This window comes from Dendrobates tinctorius, unplaced genomic scaffold (assembly GCF_039654945.1).
Source record: "Dendrobates tinctorius isolate UK_male_01 unplaced genomic scaffold, ASM3965494v1 ptg000028l, whole genome shotgun sequence".
Lineage (NCBI taxonomy): Eukaryota > Metazoa > Chordata > Amphibia > Anura > Dendrobatidae > Dendrobates > Dendrobates tinctorius.
Window position 1 is genome coordinate 11161122 of NW_027361696.1, and position 24294 is coordinate 11185415.

The 24294-nt window shown below is 48.5% G+C and overlaps 1 protein-coding gene across 1 annotated transcript in view; it reads right to left on the reverse strand.

The window, feature by feature from the left end:
• SLC2A1 (solute carrier family 2 member 1) overlaps positions 1-24294 on the reverse strand; it is a 223210-nt gene that overhangs the window by 164163 nt on the left and 34753 nt on the right. The gene's annotated exons all lie outside the window — the stretch shown is intronic.

Consider the following 24294-nt stretch of genomic DNA (forward strand, 5'->3'; position numbering starts at 1 on the left):
ACAGCCGCCGAATCACCACCATGTCCGAGTGGTCTCGCTCCCGGGTGTTCCACAAGGCAGCTCTCACCTGCACAAGTGAGATCAGGAGGTCGTTACCGAGGTAGTCCTCCTCCCATTGTGGAACCTAGAAATGAAATAAAAACATTAATGTTGGAAAGATAAACAAGGGAAAAAAAAGGCCAGAAAAACTTAACACTCAAGAAAAAAAAAAAAACTTACACGCCGTCTTGCAACTGGAACTTGTGCCTCCCTCAGCTCCTCCGGTTCCTGCTCCTCTGCACTTGATGAAGTGTTCTGTAAAAGAAAAAACATGACTTTGGCACATATGTACAGTGATACTTACCAATCAGTTGCAAAGGTACTCACTTCAGAATCCTGTCCTGTGAAGAATGCTGCAACAAAGAGACAGAAATGATTACAGACTGCAGGGACAAAAACAGACACACAGACATTAGCTTGTATACTCACATTTTGCTGTAATTCAGTGTCTTCACAGATGTCTTTGTCTTGCAATCTTTTCAGAGGCTTGAGAGTAAAGGCCCCGTTACACATAACGATGTCCCAGCGATCCCACCAACGATCCAACATGAATGGGATCCCTGGGACATCGTTAGACAGCCCCTCCAGCGATCAGGACAAGTGAGCAAGCTGGTTTCCAATGTAAACAGCGGGTATCCAAGAGCCGCGCGACTCTTAGATACCCGCTGTTTACATTGGAAACCAGCGTCGCTGGTCTCGCTGCCACACGCAGTGATGCGCACTGGCCAGCGGGAAACCAATGATCAAAAAAACGACCCAGGACGATCCTGCACGATCAGCGATACCCTGCAGGGGGGCCGGTCACTGATCCAGGTGGCAGTTTGCCGCCTCCAAAATTTCAACATGTTGCGTTGGCCGCGCCCTGCCACGCAACCCGAAATGACGCATGCGTAGTCAAACGCTGCCGAATGCATACAAACACGTACCTGCGTCCACAACGTTAAAGATAGGAAAACACGACGCATGCGGATGCATGCAGCAGAAACGCTGCGGACACAACCGCAAATGTGAATCCAGCCTTAGCTTTTCTTTTTTTTTTTTCTGTGTTTTTTTAAGGCTAGATTCACATTACGTTAATGTGGTCCGTTCAATGCGTAGCGTTGACGGACTACATTAACGCTACTGTCATTTTGTGAACGCGTTTAGCGATTACACTAGCACAGCTTCCCTGTCTGTGCTAGCGGTGACGGACCCCCGAACGCTGCAGCGCGCGTCCGAGGGTCCATCACAGAATGACGGCAAATCGCTAACGCATGCTGATTATGACATGCGTTAGTGATGCGCTACATAATGGCGGTCTATGGCTGCGCTAACGCATCAGTTACATAGTGTTAGTGCCGCTATGTAACGGATGCTGTCAGCGCATTGCCATTAGCGCAATGTGAACCCAGCCTAATACACAGAAAAGAAAAAAATCTGTATAACAAAGCGTGAGGAATAGTAACAATGTTCTGGGAGAAATACATAATTTTCCGAAACAATTTCAAAGGTGCCAACACTTTCGGCAATGACTATATATATATTTCTATAAGGGACCAGTGAGACATCAGGGGAGCACCGCTAAACCCCACATTGGGATGTGCAGGGCTGCTATTGGACCTGTAGATGGCGCTGACAGTGAGGACGAGGGGGCTCCACCATCTCCCCAGGACCTAGAGTCTAATCTGCAGGAATTTGTACTTTATCTGCCGCCCCGCTGTGACCGTGATGTGGTTGAGCTGACAACCCTTGACATCCTCGCCATGAACCTACAGGAAATGAAATGTGCAATGCAGGGCAACACTTTGTCACCCTGGGGCGTAACAGTCCAGGAAATGTCTCAGACCGGCGACCTCTGCCCTGAGTGCCCTCACACAGATATGTGCTAATCCTGGTCACACATAGCACACCTCAGTGCCAGGAAGAAGTCCTGAGCCCACACACACACACATCAATGACAGGAGCAGCTCCTGAGCCCCCACACACCTCAGTACCGGGAGGAGCTCTTGAGCCCCCACACCTCAGTTCCAGAAGGAGCTCCTGAGCCCCCACACACCTCAGTGACTGGAGGAGCGCCTGAGCCCCTACACACCTCAGTGTCAGAAGAACCTCCTGAGCTCCCACACACCTCAGTACCGGGAGGAGCTCCTGAGCCCCCACACACCTCAGTGTCGGGAAAAGCTCCTGAGCCACCATGTAATGAGTATGGGGGGCCAGTTTAATGCCCTGCACTCCTTGCATATGTTCCTGTAAAAGCGGTATATTCCATATGTTGTGTAATGTTGATATACTGTGTCTTGGATTGTACCTATGTTTGTGTTGTGAAGATAAAGGGATAGTGTAGGACCTAAGGCCCCGTCACACATAGCGATCTCGCTAGCGAGACCGCTGCTGAGTCACAACTTTTGTGACACAACAGCGATCTCACCAGTGAGATCGCTGTGTGTGACAGCGATCAGTGACCGGCCCCCCTGCTGATATTGCTGCAAGAAACCTCTGGACATTTCTTTCGTCGCTGATCTTCCGCTGGCCAGCACGCATCGCTGCGTGTGACAGGTGGGAGACCAGCGATCAGCTGGTGACTAACGTACACATCGGGTATCCAAGGGACGTGCGTCCCTTAGGCCTGTTTCACACTTCAGTTTGTGTCTGTTAAAATCCGTCAAAAAGGCGGAAAGCAGATCCATTCCTAACTGATGTGAACGGATGCCACCGGATCCGCAGGAACCGCTGCCCGGGAAAAAAGGAGAGAGAGAGAATTTTTTTTTTCTCTGTCCACCAGAAATGATTTCAGGGTTAAATTTCCTCCTGACTTCATTCCTCGGGGCATGCGCTTTATAAAAATGTGGATCCTGCAGTAGAAAAAACGTTACATGGTCCGTCCAGGCATCTCGGCGGACGCAAAAAAATTGACGGATCCGCAAAAAAACGGATCCAACGGATGGCCATCCGTCAATATCCGCCGGTAATGCAAATCAATGGGGAAAAAAACGGATCCGTCAAAAAACATGGCGGATCTGTTTTTTTGCAAAAACGGCGGATTTTGACTGATGGTCAAAAACTGAAGTGTGAAACAGGCCTTAGATACCCGATGTGTACGTTAGTTACCAGCGCGCTGATGCAGGGAGCTGGTAACTAACATACACATCGGGTATCTAAGGGACGCACGTCCCTTGGATACCCGCTGTGTACGTTAGTTACCAGCTCCCTGCATCAGCGCGTTGGTAACTAACGAACACAGCGTCACAGTGCGCTCGCCGTCGCTGTGCTGATCGCTGGTGAAGCTGTCTGTGTGACAGCTCACCAGCGATCCTGACACGTTGATATCGTCGGGATTGCTGGTAAGTCGCTATGTGTGACTCCAGCTTTAGACTAGTAGGGGGGGGCACAATAGAATAGTATAGGGATTAGTTAGACTAATAGGATTTGTCTGGTTAGGAGGTGCTAGGAAAGAGTAGTTGGGGAGCTTCCAGGAGTTAGTGTGAGCCGGGAGCAAGGACAGGACAGTCGTGTCCGGGGGAACGTTTAAGCAGAGGAGCCCAGTGGTCCAGGGCCTAAGAGCTGACTGTCACACGTTGGTGGAGGAATGTCAGGACAGCATAAGAATGGTAGCAGCTAACTTTGTGGGAACAACCCTTTATGTCCGAGACCTACGGCCTGGAAAGGAATGGAAGATCCATCCTTCACCTTCGGAGAGAGAAGCGGGTGGGGAACTCCTGAAGCCGGTTATTTTGACCAGTCAGGGAGCTGCGGTACCGGCCGATCCGTTGCGGAAACGTGATATTCTTGGAGGAGTGAGGGACAGTACAAGGAACGGAATGGTAATATTCTCCGAAGAATTGTGCTGTTTCTGTGACTAAACTGGACGAGCTGAGTAAAGTTGTTTTGCTGAAAATGAACTTGGACTCTGACTATCATTGTGTGGTGCTAGAAAAAAGGGAGCCCCGGCAGTGTGGAATGGACTCTGACTTACAAGTGAGTGGAATACAATGTGTTAATGTGGGGGGGGGGGAGCCATTGTGTGCCAGTACTGCTACCATCAACCACGACTACCCCCCTGGCCTTCATTTCAACCACACACCTCAGTGCCAGGGGGAACTGCTGAGGCCTCACACCTCAGTGCCCGGAGGAGCTCCTGAGCCCCCACACACCTCAGTGCCAGGAGAACCTCCTGAGCCCCCACAGACCTCAGTGCCGGGAGGACCTCGTGAGCCCCACACTCAGTGCCGCGAGGACCTCGTGAGCCCCACACTCAGTGCCGGGAGGAGCTCCTGAGCCCCACACTTAGTGCCGGGAGGAGGTCCTGAGCCCCCACACACCTCAGTGCCGGGAGAACCTCCTGAGCCCCCACACACCTCAGTGCCGGGAGGACCTCCTGAGCCCCACACTCAGTGCTGGGAGGAGCTCCTGAGCCCCCACACACCTCAGTGGTGGGAGGAGCTCCTGAGCCCCCCACACACCTCAGTGGTGGGAGGAGCTCCTGAGCTCACACACGGCTCAGTGAGAAGAGGAGCTCCTGAGCCCTCACAGCACATCACTTGAGCCCCCACACACCTCATCAAGTCTGTAATACCTGAGCAGAGGTCACAGGGTATGACATTCCTGCACTTTTTTCTACCACACCAAAAAATTGTAACATTGCACCACAATTGGATCAATTTATGACCAAATACAAACCGCAGTGCAACACGAGGAATGCCATGAGGATGCCACAAGGAACGCCATGAGGACGCCATGAGGACACAACGATGGACGCCATAAAGACACCATGATCAACGCCATGAGGACACCACAAGGAATGCCTTCAGGACACCATGATGGACGCAATGAGGAACGCCATGAGGACACCACTAGGAACGCCATGAAGACGCCACAAGGAAAGCCATGAGGACACCACGAGATACGCCATGAGGACATCACAAGGAATGCCATCAGGACACCATGAGGCACGCCATGAGGACACATTTTTGGTAGCAGCTAATGTGACTTTGTACTCAGACCACAAACTGACAGCCAATCACATATGACGCAACTTTCACAAAATGTCATCCAACAGGTCTGAGAGTTGATGTTTAAAGACAAAGGAAGCTGGAAGGCTCCGGCCGTAAGGTATGATGTCGGAGGATATCCAGCAGTGCCCTCAAATCAGAACTGGCAGCAGTCAGGCGGACCTGTTGCTCTATCTACTGTGCCGAGACGTCCAGCCAAAAGTTGTTTTCATAAAAATGTGGCTGAGAAGCTCCAGACATGGAAACAAGGAGAAGAGACGCAACTATGCAGGAAAACATAGGAACTGGGAGGCAGAACAATGTCAACCGAGACAGAAGCAAATTATTCCTGAAGAGCGACACAATAAGGATCTGCAGGAGCAGTGACGCACGATGGGGGTCCCACAGGTATGCGGCTGCAGTGCAGGGACTTTAGTTGAGGATTTGGACAGGAATAATGGTATCCTCAATGCTAAGAAACCCAGGAACTACTCACCATCATGTAATATCATCAGGAGGCGTCTTATCAGCCTATGGGGTCAGTTCTCCGTAACCTGGTGGTGGTCACCAGATCCTGATGATGGAGGCAATGGGCGGTCACCAGATACTGATGATTGAGGTGACGGGTGGTCCCCAGATACTGATGGAGGCGACGGATGGTGGGCGGTCACCAGAAACTAATGATGGAGGGAACGGGCAGTCACCAGATACTGATGATGGAGTTGATGGGTGGTCACCAGATACTGATGATGGAGGTGACGGGTGGACACTAGATACTGATGATAGTGATGGGTGGTCACCAGATACTGATGATGGGGGTGGAGAGCGGTCACCAGATGCTGATGAAGGAGGTGACGGGCGGTTACCAGATACTAAAGATAGAGGCAACGAGGGGTCACCAGATACTGATGATGGAGGAGACGGGTGGTCACCAGACACTGATGATTGAAGTGACAGGTGGTCACCATATACTGATAATGGAAGTGACGGGCGGTCACCATATACTGATGATGGAGGTGATAGGTGGTCACCAGATACTGATTATGAAGATGACAGGCAGTCACCACATACTGATGATGGAAGAGACGGGTGGTCACCAGATACTGATGACGGAGGGGACGGGCAATTACCAGATACTGATGATAGAGGTGACAGGCGGTCACCAGATACTGATAGACTTTTTTTCTCATTCACTTTCCATTTTGTTAATTGATAACAATCAGCTATCATCACTTCTGTCACCAGTGTACATCTCCCTCTCAGTATACAGGTGTTATAGAATTTCCACACACCCCTGCAAAATCATGTCATGTAGAAGAATAATTTCAGGACCTTCTCCCCCTTTAATGTCTCTCATAATCTGTACAAATCCACTGATAAACAAACAAATCTTTTGGGGTGAAAAATAAAGTAAAATGATGTGCTTGCATAAATCCCAGACAGTGACGCAGGTTAGGCCTGTTTCACACTTACGTTATTCCCGTCAGTTGCCAGCCGCCAAAAAGGCGGAGAACGGATTCGTGTCCGTCGAGACACCAACGGGTGCCACCGGACCGTTCTTTTGACAGGATCCGCAGATGTAGGGATGTTAAAGGAACCGCAGGCATGAAAAAAAAGTACCACTGAGGTAGCGGGGCCGTGGGACCGGGACGAGCCGCGAGAAGAAAGCGGGGCCGCGGGACCTGGACGAGCCACGAGAAGAGAGCGGGGCCGTGGGACCTGGACGAGCCGCGAGAAGAGAGCGGGGCCGCAGGACCGGGACGAGCCGCGAGAAGAGAGCGGGCCGCGGGACCAAGACGAGCCACGAGAAGAGAGCGGGGCTGCGGGACCGGGACGAGCTGCGAGAAGAGAGCGGGGCCGTGGGACCTGGACGAGCCGCGAGAAGAGAGCGAGGCCGCGGGACCAGGACGAGCTGCGAGAGGAGAGCGGGGCGACGGTAGGGGAGAGAGATTTTAGCGGCTCCCGGGACGGCATGTATAGGTTAAAATGCCTCCCAGCCGGGCATGCGCACCTCAAAATAGCGGTCCGTCAAAGAAAAAAAATGTTGCAGTGCCCGTCTCATCCGCCCGGGAGCCGCTAAATGTTGGCGGATCCGTACAAAAACGGGTGGGACGTATGGCCCTCAGTCAAAATCCACCAATAATGTAAGTCTATGGGGGGAAAAAACGGATCCGCCCCTTTTTTGGCGGATCCGTTTTTTAAAAAAATTGGTGGATTTTGACTAATGGGAAAAAACTGATGTGTGAAACAGGCCTTACACTGCACGGACGCCACTTCAGAGGCCTGAAGCCACTGGCGTCCCACTACGGCAGTGCATTACCTCCTTGTCTTTTCATCTGCAGCCCATTGCCTTACATGATGCACCAGCTCATCCCCAGCTGATCTTTACTCCAACTCAAACTTGTGAATATGAGAAAGACCCGGGCTTGGGTCGAAGCTAGAGATGAACGACTTTACCTTTTTTAGGGTCGAGTCGGGTTTCATGAAACCCGACTTTCTCAAAAGTCGAGTCGAACGAAATCGGCCGACTATAGTGAAAAGTCGGTGGTCCGACTGAAACATGAAACCCAATGCAAGTCAATGGGGAAGCAAAGTCGGCAGGGAGTGGAGGACAGTAAACACACCTACAGTGCCCATTTCATTGCCAACAGCATCAATTCTTATTACTTAAGCTTGTCAACCTTAATTTACTTTATAATAATAGTTACGCATTGAAAACGGGGTTATTTGGCTAAAGTTGTGGGGGGGTAGGGCTGGCACCAGGTTTTCATGTGCCCCGGGCCAAAGAGTGTCAGTGGGCCCCTTTAACACATACCACAATTCATGATGCTCCGATACGGCAGAGAAATAGCAATAAAGTACAATGAAAAATACTTCACTTCTTACATGACATGACTGATCTATTTTAAATTCTACAATAGCTCAAAAAATGGACGGTATATTACTCCATACAGTATTATGGCCACCACATAGTGCGCCATACAGAATAATGAGCCCCATATATTTCTCCATACAGAGTAATTGGTCCCATATAATGTTCCATACAGTATATGATGAGCTCCACATAATGCTACAGTATATGTTGGTCCCCATGGATGATGCTCCAGTGTCTTATGGGCCCAAATAATGCTCCATATATAATGGGCCCCATTTCTAATCCAGTGTATAATAGGTCCCGTAAATGCTGCTCCAATGTCTGATGTCCCCCATGTAGAATGCGCCAGTATATGATGGGCCTCATGGATGATGCTCCAGTGTATGATCGGCCCAAATAATGCTCCATATATAATGTGCCCCATTTAGAATGAAACCAGGCATGATATGTGAAAAGAGCTCCATGGAGTAATCTGAAGTGTGGGCTGCCGCATCCTTCACTTTTGGTGTGGGTGAAGGACCCAAGGAAAGGGGTTGCTCCTGACCAGATGACTCAGTGCTTGCATTTTTTGAAGCTTCAGAAGAGGAGGCGATAGAGCTGGAGGCTGTTTCAGCAATGTAAGGCAAAACCAGTTCCTGATGCTCCGGCTTTAAAAGCAGTTTACCTACTCCCAGAAAAGGGAGCCTTACAGGCCTTCTGGAGCCAAACCATGATGCAGGCTCAACACCTCCTGCCTTAGGTGCTATTGTGCTTTTGTCACTACCAGCAGATGCACCACCACCACCATCAATACCAGATGGCCCCCACGTCCGCGGCCTCTTCCACCATACTTATTAATTTTTGTGAAAATGTACCCAAAATACCAGCAGATATATGGTACTGTATCAGAAGCGTACAGCTCTATACAGTCTAGGGATAATTGTAAATCTCCGTATATATTTCACGAGTCATACACAGACGCTCACAGGCTCAGTATGGATTACACAATAATATAAAAAGTCGAAAAAGGGTACAGTATCACCAGATACAAGGTATATATAGTATAGTTTAAACATTCTGAATCTCCGTATATATTTCAGGAGGCAGACACAAATGCTCTCAGGCCCAGTATGGATTAGACAAGAATATAAAAAGCAGTAAATGGGTAATGTATCACAAGCGTACAGCTGTATACAGTGTTGGTGTAATCTTAAATCTCCAACTATATTTCTGGAGTAACAGACAGACGTTCACAGGCTCATTATGGAATACACCGGAATCAAAATAGCAAAAATGGGTACTGTATCAGAAGTGTAGAGCTGTATACAGTGTTGGGCAAATGTGAAATCTCGGTATATATTTCCGGAGTCACCCTCAGACGCTCAATCAGTCTGGATTTGACCATAATACAAAATGTTGAAAGAAAAGGTACTGGATAAGAAGATAGCAAGTATATTTATTATAGGGTACAATTTAAATCTCCGTATAGATATTCCCATAGTCACCCTCAGACGCTCACTCAGTATGGAATTGACCGTAATACTAAATGTGGAACAAAGGTACTGTATAACAAGATAGAAGCTGTATATAGTATAGGGTACAATTTTTATCTGTGTATATATAGAAGGAGGAAACCACACATGCTCACTCAGTATGGATTATACCGTAATAAAAAATTTATACCAAAGGTACTGTATCAGCAGATACCTGGTGTATCCAGTCTAGGGGTAATTGTAAATTTCTGTTTATATTTCCAGAGTCAGACACAGACTCTCACAGGCTCAGTATGGATTATACCAGAATATAAAAAGTAGAAAAAGGGAAATGTATTCGAAGCGTACACCGGTATACATTGTTGGGGTTCCTTTAAATCTTCGTATATATTTCAGTCTCAGTAAGCCAGTCCAGACTCTCCGCTACTGGAAACTAGATGGATACAAGTACAGATGGAAAGTCGAGTGTTTGCAGAAATTTGGGAATTACTGATCACGGGAAAACCTCCAGGTAGATTTCGCAGAGGCGATGCTGACCCTCAATTACTTTGTCTGTGGAGACAGCGAAAACGGTTATTTGTGAAGAAAGGATTGCTGTATCGCAGTAGCGTGGATCCTATCACCGTTACTCGTCTCCATCAAATTGTGATCACAGGGAGAGATGTAGACATGGTCCTCACTGCCTATCATGATGTGTCTGGTCACTTTGAAGTGCAAAAGACAGAAGCCACAGGCCGTAGACGATTCTATTGGATTGGCATGAGAGGAGACATTGAAAAATGGTGGCAGGAATGTCACACGTCTGTGACTGGGAAAACTGTGAAAGCTGATCATAAAGCACCACTGCATCTGATTGTGAGTTGACGTCCATTACAAATGGTAGCCATTGATCATCTGAAGGTAAAGGCCAGCAGGACAGGCCATAGCTACATCTTAACCATCATCGATCAGTTCACCAAATTTGTAGTGGCCGTCCCTGTGAAGGATTTAACTGCCCAGACTACACAGCGGTGGAGCAGGGAGAGGTAAGAATTGCAACTTGCAAGTGCTGTGGCCATGAGCAAGCAGGGGGGGCCCACTCATGGGTGACGGTACTGGCACAGCGCCCCTCATAGTACGCATGGTGTGTCTGACGGCGAGTGGGGCCCCTCACCGTCAGAGACACTGTATTGTACTATGAGGGGCCCTGTGCCAGTGCCGTCGGCCAAGAGTGTGCCCACCCACCTGTTCAGAGCAACGGCACTTGCCCGGATGTGCCAGGTGGTGACCCCAGCCCTTGGGGGGGCAGCCCAGTTAGAGAGGTTTAAAAAATGGCATATGTTGATGTGTAGGCTGTACATTCAGCAGCTGCAAATGGAGGAATCTGACAAGTCCGAGGAAGAAGAGGACAAAAGCAAGCCAAATTTCTGGCAACCTATGTGTCATCAGGGGAAGGTGGGACAAAATCCTTTAAGACCCATGCGTGGTTCATTTTAATGAAGGTTAGATCATCAACATTTTGGGTCAACAGACGGGTCCTTTTTTCTGTCAGCACTGAAGACTCTTTCAGATAGCACACTAGCAGCAGGGCAAGCGAGCTGTATATTGTGCCATTTCAGGCCAGATGTCCAGTTTACAGGCCCAATAGTCAAAGGGGAATGACCTGTGAGGGAGAACATCGATATGGGAGAAGTAGTTTGTAACCATAGTTGACAACTGCTGTCTCCTGTCACTTGCAATCGATGCAGTATTACCAGTCGTGTGAGCGGTACTTGAGAAATCAGTCCACAACATGGTCATGAAACCCCTGTCTCCAACGCCACTTCGGCTGTGTGTACCACGAACACCTCTTCCATTTTACCCACTTCGGCTCATGGGAGAACCAGCACCGCTGCTGTGTGCTTGGAATTCCTCAAACAAACGGTTCACCAGAGTTGCTTGTTTGTTAGCCAATATTATCTCTAGGTTCTCCTGTGGCATGATGTTGTGTAATTTGCCTTTATAGCGTGGATCGAGGATGCTGGCCAACCAGTAGTCGTCATCCTTCATCATTTTGCCAATGCAGGGGTCCCTTTTTAGGATCCGAAAGGTATAATCACACATGTGGGCCAATGTTCCAGGTGTCAATGATGCACTGGCAGTGGTGGGTGGAGGAGCACTTTCTGGCAAATCCACATCCCTCCTGTCACGCACAAACCCTGTACCTGACCTTGCCACGCCAACTTTTTCTTTTGCCCCCAGAGAAGCATCCTCCTCCCCAAAATAATAATCCCTCTCATCCTCCTCTTCTTCCTCCACCTCGTCCAGGACAGTTCCCTGACCAGACAATGGCTGACTGTCATCAAGGCTTCCCTCCTCCTCTTGTTCCTCCTCCGCTGCAGACACCTGATCCTTATTGTGCGTCAAACTTTGCATAAGCAGATGCATAAGTGGGATGCTCATGCTTATGATGGCGTCGTCTGCGCTTACTAGCCGTGTGCATTCCTCAAAGCACTGAAGGACTTTACAGAGGTCTTTCAGCTTTGACCACTGCACACTCGACAACTCCATGTCTGTCCTCAAACTGCCTGCCCGTGTATCCTCCCACAAATGCATTACAGCCTGCCTCTGTTCACACAGCCTCTCAACCATGTGCAGGGTGGAGTTCCACCTTGTTGCAACGTCTATGATTAGGCGGTGCTTGGGGAGGTGGAGCAATCGCTGCAGCTTCTGCATACGACTGGAGTGTACGGGCGAGCGACGGATGTGCGAGCACAGTCTTTGCACCTTTTGGAGCAGGGCTGTTAACTCCAGATAATTATTTAGGAAGCACTGCACCACCAGGTTCAAAGTGTGAGCCAGGCAAGGTATGTGTGTGAGTTTTGCAAGGGCTATGGCTGCCACAAAATTCCGGCCGTTATCACTGACTACCTTGCCTGGCTCAAGATGTAGACTGCCCAGCCATGACTCAGTTTGTTGCTGCAAGTAGTCGGCCAGTACCTCCGCGGTGTGTCTGTTGTCGCCCAAAGGCATCATCTTTAAAACAGTCTGCTGCTGCTTACCACTAGCTGTTCGATAGTGGGACACCTCGTGTGCAACACTGGCAGCTGCGGATGGAGTGCTCGTGCAACTGCGCTCTGTGGACGAGCTTTCGCTTCTGGAGGAGGAGGAGGGTCGAACGCCTACGGCCAACTGTTTCCTATATCGTGGGCTAGGCAGCACTGTTCCACCGTCGCTGTTCCCTGTGGAGCCTGCATCCACATTAACCCAGTGCGCAGTCATAGACACGTAACGGCCCTGGCCATGTCAACTGGACCATGCATCTGTTGTGAGGTGCACCTTTCCACTCACTGAGTGCATGGACAATGCGGTCTTTCACATGCAGGTGGAGGGCAGGGATGGCTTTTCGAGAAAAGAAGTGTCGACTGGGTAGGTCATAGCGTGGGACAGCGTAGGCCATGAGCTCTCGGAAAGCTTCGCTTTCAACGAAACGGAAGGGCATCATCTCTAATGAGATCAGTTTGGCAATGTAGGCATTCAAAGCCAGTGTACGCAGATGAGAGGATGAGTACTTTCTTGTCCTACTCAGAGTGTCTGCTAGGGTGAGCTGGACTTGAGAGCTGCATATGGGGGAACTAGCGGTGGACCGGACGGACTGAGAGGGGGTTGGTGATGGTGTTGGTTGTGATGGCCTAGATTCAGTGTTTCGTTGCAAAACCATTGTGATTCCCTGACTGCTTTGGCCTTGCGACGACACCTCAACATTTATTGCTGGTGGTGTGCTTACCGGTGGCGGTGGTCTTACAGTGGGGGAAGCGATGGAGCGTTGATGGCTACCTTCAATCGGAGCAGGTGCACATGTGGCACCTGAGGTTTTGTAGTCCGTCCACGCTTGCAAGTGCATGGTGGTTAAATGTCTAAGCATGCAACTGGTATTAAATTTCTGAGATTTTTCCCTTTTTTCTTACAGATAACCTTTGCCTCATCAGTAGGATTTTGGACAAAGAAGTGCCACACTGCACTCTTCCTACTATGGTATAAATTTTCAGGGCTTGCATGTTGTGCTAATTTGACAGTGTGGTCAAGCTGTCCTGCATCTCTTTTGGTTTTTGCTCCACGTTTTTGGACAGCTATGGGCCTGCCAGATAACCGCTGCTGCGATGTTGATGCCTGCTGCGGATCCTTCTCATCTGAGCTATTGCCAGTGGCACCCTCTTCCCCCAATGGATGCCAATCCGGGTCAACAACTGGGTCATCCATCACCTCCTCTTCAATTTCATCTGCACCTTCCTCTGTGTCACCATGTAAGGTGGTATAGTATGCGGGAAGGGGCACCTGAGTTTCATCAGGGTCAGATTCTGGCTCAGTAGACTGCGAGGGCAATGTAGTGCTGTGGGTTAGTGTACCAGCAGAATCATCTAGCAGTGGCTGTGCATCAGTCCACTCCATGTCAGATTCATCTTGGACTGGGAAATTCAGGATTTGACTGGATAATCCAGGCATGGTATGTGAAAAGAGCTCCATGGAGTAATCTGAAGTGTGGGCTGCCGCATCCTTCACTTTTGGTGAGGGTGAAGGACACAAAGAATGGTGTTTTTCCTGACCAGAACTGTTATGAATGGGTCACCGAGGAGAAAAAAGCAAAACAAGCTAAGTCACAGAAAACCAGAGAGGTTGGTAACTATGCAGATTGCAAATCCCTGATCTTACCACACAACTAGCAGCAGCCGTGGAGCGTACCTACGATGTTCCTAGACGCTTCGTCACAGCCAGAGGACTAAATAAGCCTGAAGCATGAAAAGGGGAAAACTAAGTGCCCCAGAGCAGACCCCAAAGGAATAGATAGCCCCCACACATGTACTGACGGTGAAACAAGATGAAGGCACAAACACAGGAAGGAAAATAGGCTGAGCAAACGATGGGGCCCAAACTAACTAGAAAGGAAAGGAAAGACACTGTCTGCAACCTGCAAAAAACCCTACAAAAAATAATGTCCAACACTTCTGATAGCAAAATTAACCCTGAAGTCACTAGACTTCTCCCACTATATCAGCACTCAGAAATATTCTGAGACAGAGCAAAAAGAGACCAAACTAGAAAGGGACACAAAGCAAATTGGCAAAATACTGATAAATAAGAGTGGAAATTCAGCACAGCCCCCAGTCGGGGCTGGCTGACCACACAAAAAACTGAATAGACCAACAAAATCAAGTGTGAACATTAGCAGAAAAACTTAGCTTTAGATGACTGGAACAGAGCTGAAAACCAAGAGCTGACAAGCCAGAAGGAATCACCAGCAACTGAATAGGGCATCGGCTGTCTTAAATCCAATCCGAGACTCCTGAGGTCCAATCATCATCCTTATTCTCAGGGGGCAGATCTCCACCGATCAAATCAGCTTCACTACCTCCTGTTACCACCAGAGGGAGTCTGGAAGGAGAACTCCCAACTGGTGAACCAGAGAATGAACTCACAACACAGAACCCTGCACTGACGACTCAGTGCTTGCAGGTTTTGAAAGTTCAGAAGAGGAGGCAATAGAGCTGGTGGCTGTTTCAGCAATGTAAGCCAAAACCTGTTCCTGATGCTCCGGCTTTAAAAGCAGTTTTCCTACTCCTAGAAAAGGGAACCTTACAGGCCTTCTTGTGTCAGACGATGACGCAGGCTCAACACCTCCTGCCCCAGCTGCTATTGTGCAGATGCACCACCACTACCATCAGTACCAGCTGCCCCCCCGCCCACGTTTCTGGCCTCTTCCACCATACTTCCTCATGTTTGTGAAAATGTAACAAAAATACCAGCAGATATATGGTACTGTATGAGGAGCGTACAGCTGTATAAGGTGTAGGTAAAAATTTAAATCTCTGTATATATTTCCTTAGTCACAGACGCTCTCCCAGTATGTATTTGACCGTAATCCAACCAGCAGATATACGGTACTGTATCAGAAGCGGACAGCTCTATATGGTGTATGTATGGAAAAATGAAAATCTTCATCTATTTTTTTACGGAGTCACACACACGCTGTCTCTGTCTAGATTTGACTGTTATCAAACAGCAGATATACGATACTGTTTGACAAGCGGACAGCTCTATACGGTGTATGGAATATTTTAAATCTCCGTCTATTTTTTTACGGAGTCACACACAGATAGCACGTATTTGTCCGTGATACCAGCTGGTACACGGTAGTGTGTGAGGAGCGTACAGCTCTATACGGTGTTTGTATGGAAATTTTTAAATCTCCGTCTATTTTTTTACGGAGTCACACACACTCGCTGTCTCTGTATAGGTTTGACCGTAAGACAAACGCCAGATATACAATACTGTTTGAGAAGCGGACAGCTCTATACGGTGTATGTATGGAATATTTTAAATCTCAGTCTATTTTTTTACGGAGTCACACACAGATAGCATGTATTTGTCCGTGATACCAGCCGGTACACGGTAATGTGTGAGGAGCGTACAGCTCTATACGGTGTACGTATGGAAATTTTTAAATCTCCGTCTATTTTTTTACAGAGTTACACACTCACGCTGTCTCTGTATAGATTTGACCATTATCAAACAGCAGATATACGATACTGTTTGACAAGCGGACAGCTCTATACGGTGTATGCATGGAAAATTTTAAATCTCCATCTATTTTTTACGAAGTCACACACGCTGTCTCTGTATAGATTTGACCGTAATCCAAACAGCAGATATACGATATTGTTTGAGAAGAGGACAGTTCTATACGGTGTATGGAAAACTTGAAAGGTCCGTATATGTATTTACGGAGTCTCATACACACACGATGTCTCTGTATAGATTTGACCGTTATCAAACAGCAGATATACGATACTGTTTGACAAGCAGACAGCTCTATATGGTGTATGTATGGAAAATTTTAAATCTCCGTCTATTTTTTTACGGAGTCACACACACACGCTGTCTCTGTATAGGTTTGACCGTAAGACAAACGCCAGATATACAATACTGTTTGAGAAGCGGACAGCTCTATACGGTGTATGTATGGAATATTTTAAATCTCAGTCTATTTTTTTACGGAGTCACACACAGATAGCATGTATTTGTCCGTGATACCAGCTGGTACACGGTAATGTGTGAAGAGCGTACAGCTCTATACGGTGTATGTATGGAAATTTTTAAATCTCCGTCTTTTTTTATGGAGTTACACACACACGCTGTCTCTGTATAGATTTGGCCGTTATCAAACAGCAGATATACGATACTGTTTGACAAGCGGACAGCTCTATACGGTGTATGCATGGAAAATTTTAAATCTCTGTCTATTTTTTACGAAGTCACACACGCTGTCTCTGTATAGATTTGACCGTAATCCAAACAGCAGATATACAATATTGTTTGAGAAGCGGACAGTTCTATACGGTGTATGGAAAACTTGAAAGGTCTGTATATGTATTTACGGAGTCTCACACACACACGCTGTCTCTGTATAGATTTGACCGTTATCAAACAGCAGATATGCGATACTGTTTGACAAGCGGACTGCTCTATATGGTGTATGTATGGAAAATTTTAAATCTCCATCTATTTTTTTACGGAGTCACACACACACGCTGTCTCTGTATAGATTTGACCATAATCAAACAGCAGATATACGATACTGTTTGACAAGTGGACAGCTCTATACGGTGTATGTATGGAAAAATGAAAATCTCCGTCCATCATTTTATGGAGTCACACACAGCATGTATTTGTCTGTGATACCAGCCGGTACACGGTGTATGTATGGAAAATTTTAAATCTCCGTCTATTTTTTTACGGAGTCACACACGCTGTCTCTGTATAGATTTGACCGCTATGCAAACAGCAGATACACGATACTGTTTGAGAAGCGGACAGCTCTATACGGTGTATGTATGGAAAATTTAAAATATCCGTCTATTTTTTTACAGAGTCACACACAGATAGCATGTATATGTCCGTGATACCAGCCGGTACACGGTAGTGTGTGAGGAGCGTACACCTCTATACGGTGTGTGAAAAAGTGAACAATCTGTAACTGTGCAGAAAATCAATAAGTTTTTTTGCTTTTAAAAAAGCAGTCTGCACAGCAGTGTGCACACAGCAATGCAGCTATCAGGTAGCCTTATAAGGCAGCCTAATAACCACCAGCGCTGCTGCACACAACAAAAATTCTCCCCTGTCACTGCACACTAACTGTACAGTTGAAATCGCTATCAGAAGAAGCAGGTTTTTTTTCTTTGTTGCCTAACGCTCTCCCTATTGAGAATCATCAGCAGCAACCTCTCCCTATGCTAAGATCGGCAGAAGTAAAATGGCGTTCGGCGGTCAGGGCTTTTATAGCCACTGTGACGCCACACAAAGCAAGCCAATCACACGAATGCCCTTCTCTAAGATGGTGGTGGCCGCTGCCGATGTCATTGCGTTGCCCACAGTGTGCGTCCTTGATGATTGGCTGAGGAAAGGCGCTGGAAGCATCATGGGAAACGCGACTTTGGCTCGCGGGTCGGCGACCTCATGCTATGGTCGGCGTTCGATCGGCGAAACCCGACTTTAGCAAAAGTCGGTGACTTATCAATTTGACCAACCCGTTTGGCTGAACTCTAGTCGAAGCATTAAGAAATCGCTTAGGCTGCGGATATATGCGGATGCGTCGTTTTGACGCGCCCGCCGTCTGCGCAAAACGCAACTTGCGTTCATGTGCGGTCGGCGCATCAAAACAATGCATCCGCATACATTCAAATGTTCCAAAGTTAAAGATAGGTACAGGACGCATGCAGAAGTAGGCGGACCTAAACGGAAGAAGTGCGGAAGTGGGCGAAGCTTCAGGGAGGAAGTACGCAGCCCTCTGCAGAGCCCTGATACGCTAATGTGATCCTAGTCTGAGTAAACATTTCTCTCATCTTTTGTGAGTTATCACTGTGGTGAACTTTTGTGCAAAATAATAACACATATTTGGAAGGAACCTCTACGAATGCAGCTGTATACTGTATGCTTCAGTAGCTGTGATTGATTCCAGTCTGGTCAGCACTGCTATCTGTATCCGTTGCATAAATCTACACACCCTTACCCTTACACTTTGTTGCAGTCCCCTGTGAGTTTCTGGCAGCGTTCAGTGTTTTTGGATCGGGGTCTATCAGTGTAGTGTGGCGCCCCTGAGGGTTCAGTTGCCACAGAGGTACTGCACCTCCTCCTGAGGTGTGGTACCCCACCATCCAGGTAAGTTGGAGGCTGCTGACCATGCTCCAACACTTGCATCCCACACAACACGGTAGTTCAGCAAAGCCACATTGCGGCTCCCTGCTTGGAGTGTAGCAGAGCACCTTTGGTGGCTCCCTGCTTGGAACACAAAACGTGCTGGGAGGCGGGTGGAGTTAGAATACATAAAAGAGTGGGAAGGTTTATGAGTTCAGTTGAGTGGAGAGAGTGAAGAGTGAGGATCCCTGAGAGAGGGATGGAGAAAGGAGGTGCTGCAGCAGATCTCAGTGACCTGGATCTGCTGGCACGGGAAAGGAAAGAAAGAGAAAGACATTGAAAAGAAACCTGATGTTCTATAGGAAGGAAAGACTAGTACGGAACGTAGGAGTAAAAGGGAACAGAGGACGTGGGTTAGAAGAGAACCTTGCCTAGAAGTTCTAAGCGCAAGGCCGGGGCCCGGTCCCCGAGGTTGTATAGATACTAAGGGTCCTACAGCAGACACCGGTGGAGTAGTGGGCTGTAAATGCACTACTCCCATCTAAGACTTGGGGGCACAACAGCAACATTGATAGTGAGCCGGAACTCAGGAGCAAGGAGTCCCCGAAACAGGCTACAGCTGTCTGCCGTACAAGGAAGGTTCATGGGAACATCTGTCAGGAGGAACTCCAGTGTAACTCAGTACTAGGAGTATTTCACACCAAATGCGCTATAAGAGGAGACGTTCAGAAAGGCACATGTTGGCGGAGTGTTGGAAGGGAGCATTCCATCTGACCTGGAGGTTGACTGAGTCCCTGACCCGGAGAACGCGGCACGGAGGCGGGCACCAGTGTGTACTGCAGACTGTGAGTAAAGCTTTGGAACTACAAGCCCTGGTGTCCTCCATTGATTCTTGCGCCAACACACCCTGTACCGCTACATCTGGGTACCAGCTTCTACACTGCCTGCGCCTCTCCTCTACCCCTACATCTACACTGCCCTGGGACTACAGCTCCACCTGTGGGGAGCTTCACCATCTAGGCTGCAACATACCACCAGTCCCAGAGGATCTGCATGCAGCGTCAGCTTAACATCTCACTTGACGAACACCACAGGTGGCGTCACAAACTATTCATTTAATCAATTACATTTCACCATTTCAATTCCCCCATTACTTGGGCGCCCAGGGCCACGGACCAGGTCACCGCCGCTGTGACACATCCCGCTGACACCGGCCCGGTACCGAGTACCCCGCAGCCCTGGGAGGGCGACCCAACTTGGCGTCACGAACAGGATGACGAGACCCTATGCCATCGGGTTCTGTGTGCCTAAGACTTAAAGTTTTTGAAAATGTGCAGAAGACCCAATTTGATAGACTATAAAATGAACATTAAAAATGGCCGCTGCGCAGTGAAGAAGGGCGTGATAACATGGGAGGTCCTAAGAAAAGACGGCGAACTGTCCTGGGCCTCCCCTGCCTGAATTACTATGCAACGGCGACATGGCCCACCCCCCGAGGGGTTCGTATACTGGCTTGGTATGGAGGAGCTGGAAGAAGATGCCGCCCCAAGAAGGAGGAGCGGAAGCCAGTGGCGGGAAAACAGCTCAGACAGGAAGAAGAACGCCATGATGGAAGGAGGAGGGAGGCCAGAAGAACGGGGGGAGGAAAAGCAACTCGCCCCCAGGCCGCCCCTGCGGAGGATACGACCGCTGAGACACCCTCAGCAGTGCCCATCACCACCTCAAAATGGATACTGCCATTGGATGAGCCCTGTCCGGAGGAGGTATATGAGGGTTCCGGAGCAGAATGGAGGGCCGGGACCGCGTCCCCGTCTGGACCGGGCGCGGTTGCGCAGGCCTCCACCAACGACTCTGGCAGAAACCGGCCTTGCCCCTGCCCGAATCCAACTGCTATCTACCCCATCGGCAACTCCAGGAGTTGCGGCTGCCGCCATCCACTACCAGGCACCGAGACCAGAACCTCAGCCGGGAGCGCAAGGTATGATTATCGCTCCAGACCTGACCCTAGTCTTAGGAGTGGAACCAACGAATAGGAATGGCCCAATTGACCTCCGCTGGCGACCCCAGACTGCAGTGCCGCTAGCTGAGGTCCCGATGGACACAGAAGAATCGGATTCTGAGGTACCAGCGTCAACGCCAGCTGAGTCGCCGACCGCAGCCGAAGTGCCATCGGTGGTAGCGGATATGCCATCCCCGCAGGCAGTTGACATTTCTATGGCCCTTTCAATTACCCCGACCAGTCCCTATCTCACCCTTTGGGAGGCAGAGTACATGCAATTGGCAAGCAACCAGATGAAGGCACCCAAAGTATCTCCCCTGGAAGCAGTTCCAGTGACCAGTTTCCAGAAATCCCAGGAGGAGACCACCACTAGCAATCTCAAGCAAAAATAATTCTCGTTACCCAGGAGGGTATTTGCACCGTTGTGCCTTTTGTATCCTATTTTTGACCATCATGGTTTAGTTTTATTTTTCCAGTTGTTGCCCAGTTTCATTGGCAGCTTTCACATTTGAACTGTGGAGATCATGAACACTGAATGATCCAGAACTGCAACTGGTACATAGTTTGCACCTCTTTAGGTGCTCACTCTTGGTTTTACATAGGACTCTCTTCCTGAAGGAAGAATTACCTCTTCATAGGGATATTTCCAGACATGTTGGCAGGACCAGTGTCTACAATTGCACTTTAATGGTTAACGTATTTCGAAACAGAAAGCTAGAAAGTGATAATGTTTAATGACAGATTTTATAGGGTATAATTGAGAAAGGAATACAGTGAATGTTTTACAAATGTAGAAGTATAGTAAATGGTATACTAAAGAAATTTTGAAGTACAAATGCCTTGAATGTGGATAAAGAATTGAAGTTACAGGTGATGAACCAGACACCAGCGGTTGTCATGTAAGGAAGAAAGTAAGAGAATGTGCAAAGTAACAGAAAAGAGATGTGTTGCTAGAAAATGTGAATTGATGTTGGATATTGAGTTGCTTTCATAGCACTTTAAATTAGGTAGCATAATTTTGAATTTAGATAGCTAGTTAAAACTGTTTGCAACGTTCAAGAAACCGTGCCTCCCACATTGGGAAGTTTAATATAAGAAATGTTTATTCAGCATTACAAAAATTTTGTATGTTCCTGTATTGTCAACTTTGTTTATCTTGCAGCCCGTAGATGTGCTGTGTTTAACGGGGGGGAATGTGGCGCCGCTGAGGGTTCAGTTGCCACAGAGGTACTGCACCTCCTCCTGAGGTGTGGTACCCCACCATCCAGGTAAGTTGGAGGCTCCTGACCACGCTCCAACACTTGCATCCCACACAACACAGTAGTTCAGCAAAGCCACATTGCGGCTCCCTGCTTGGAGTGTAGCAGAGCACCTTTGGTGGCTCCCTGCTTGGAACACGAAACGTGCTGGGAGGCGGGTGGAGTTAAAATACATAAAAGAATGGGAAGGTTTATGAGTTCAGTTGAGTGGAGAGAGTGAAGAGTGAGGATCCCTGAGAGAGGGATGGAGAAAGGAGGTGCTGCAGCAGATCTCAGTGACCTGGGTCTGCTGGCACGGGAAAGGAAAGAAAGAGAAAGACATTGAACTGAAACCTGATCTTCCATGGGAAGGAAAGACTAGTACGGAACGTAGGAGTAAAAGGGAACAGAGAACGTGGGTTAGAAGTGAACCTTGCCTAGAAGTTCTAAGCGCAAGGCCGGGGCCCGGTCCCCGAGGTTGTATGGATACTAAGGGTCCTACAGCAGACACCGGTGGAGTAGTGGGCTGTAAATGCACTACTCCCATCTAAGACTTGGGGGCACAACAGCAACATTGATAGTGAGCCGGGACTCAGGAGCAAGGAGTCCCCGAAGCAGGCTACAGCTGTCTGCCGTACAAGGAAGGTTCATGGGAACATCTGTCAGGAGGAACTCGTGTAACTCAGTACTAGGAGTACATCACACCAAAGGCGCTGTAAGAGGAGACGTTCAGAAAGGCACATGAGTGTTGGAAGGGAGCATTCCATCTGACCTGGAGGTTGACTGAGTCCCTGACCCGGAGGACGCGGCACGGAGGCAAGCACCTGTGTGTACTGCAGACTGTGAGTAAAGCTTTGGAACTACAAGCCCTGGTGTCGTCCATTGATTATTGCACCAAAACGCCCTGTAGCTCTACATCTGGGTACCAGCTTCTACACTGCCTGCGCCTCTCCTCTACCCCTACATCTACACTGCCCTGGGACTACAGCTCCACCTGTGGGGAGCTTCACCATCTAGGCTGCAACACACCACCAGTCCCAGAGGATCTGCATGCAGCATCAGCTTAACATCTCACTTGCCGAACACCACAGGTGGCGTCACGAACTATTCATTTAATCAATTACATTTCACCATTTCAATTCCCCCATTACTTGGGCGCCCAGGGCCACGGACCGGGTCACCGCTGCTGTGACACATCCCGCTGACACCGGCCCCGTACCGAGTACCCCACAGCCCTGGAAGGGCGACCCAGTAGCACATCTAGGACTGATGATCTTTGCTCAGTCAAATTGCGAGGGCATCTCCTGTGTACAGCACTCTGCTGGAGGAATAAACTGAGGGGCTGTGCAGATGGGGGAATAAGGCCGGGTTCACGCATGCGAGGAATACAGCCGAGTCTGGCATGTTAATACCCGGCACTGCTGCCGGCACTCAAGAGCGAAGCGTGCGGTTCCATGTATTGCTATGCGGCCACACGCTTTGCTATCTGAAACTCAACCTCTCCAAAACAACTTCTTCTGCTCCCGCTGTCTACTAACCTCCCTAAATTGGACATTTCCCTCTCCGTGTGTGGCACCACAAAAACACCCCGGTAGCAGGCGCGATATCTGGGTGTTATCTCTCCTTCACATCCCATATACAATCTCTTGCCGCTTACACCTAAAGAACATCTCTAGGATCTGCCCTTTTCTCACCATGGAAACAAAAAAAACCCTCACTGTAGCACTGATCCACTCCCGCCTGGATTACTGCAACGCTCTATTAATTGGCCTCCCCGTTACTCAACTATCCCCTCTCCAGTCCATACTTAATGCATCAGCCAGGGTCATCCATCTGGCTAATCGGTACTCGGACACATCCGCTCTTCGCCAGTACTTACATTGGCTGCCCATTCATTATAGGATCCAATTCAAAGTACTTGTTCTCACCCACAAAGCTCTCCACGGTGCGGCACCCCCTACATCTCTCTCATTTCTGTCTATCGGCCTAACCGACCGCTGCGCTCTGCAAACGACTTTCGACTAACCTCTGCACTAATCCGTTCCACTCCCGACTCCAAGACTTCTCCCGCACTGCGCCAATCCTCTGGAATGCTCTACCCCAAGAAATCAGGACTATCCACAATTTGCATAGTTTCAGGCTCTACCTCAAAACACATTTGTTCAGAGCGGCCTAACACGTTCACTAATCACAGTCATTCTATGTGTAAGTGTGCATGTGTAGCCTATTCACTATCTCCATCCATCCCTCACTCCCTCAAGATGGCTGGACCATCATTGTAAATACATAATTGTAAATACACACCTGTACTCTGTATCTCCCTCACCTCATTGTAGATTGTAAGCTCTCACGAGCAGGGGCGGCTTATTTTGGTTTAATTATCGTATTGTTAACGTTGTTACTTATGACTTAGGTTTGGAATTGTTAAACTGTAAAGCACTGCGGAATATGTTGGCGCTATATAAATAAAGATTATTATTATTCAGTTTTTTCTTAAAAGAAGAAAAATTATAAATAATGTCCATTCGCCCCCTGCTGGAGGCACCACAGAACTGCA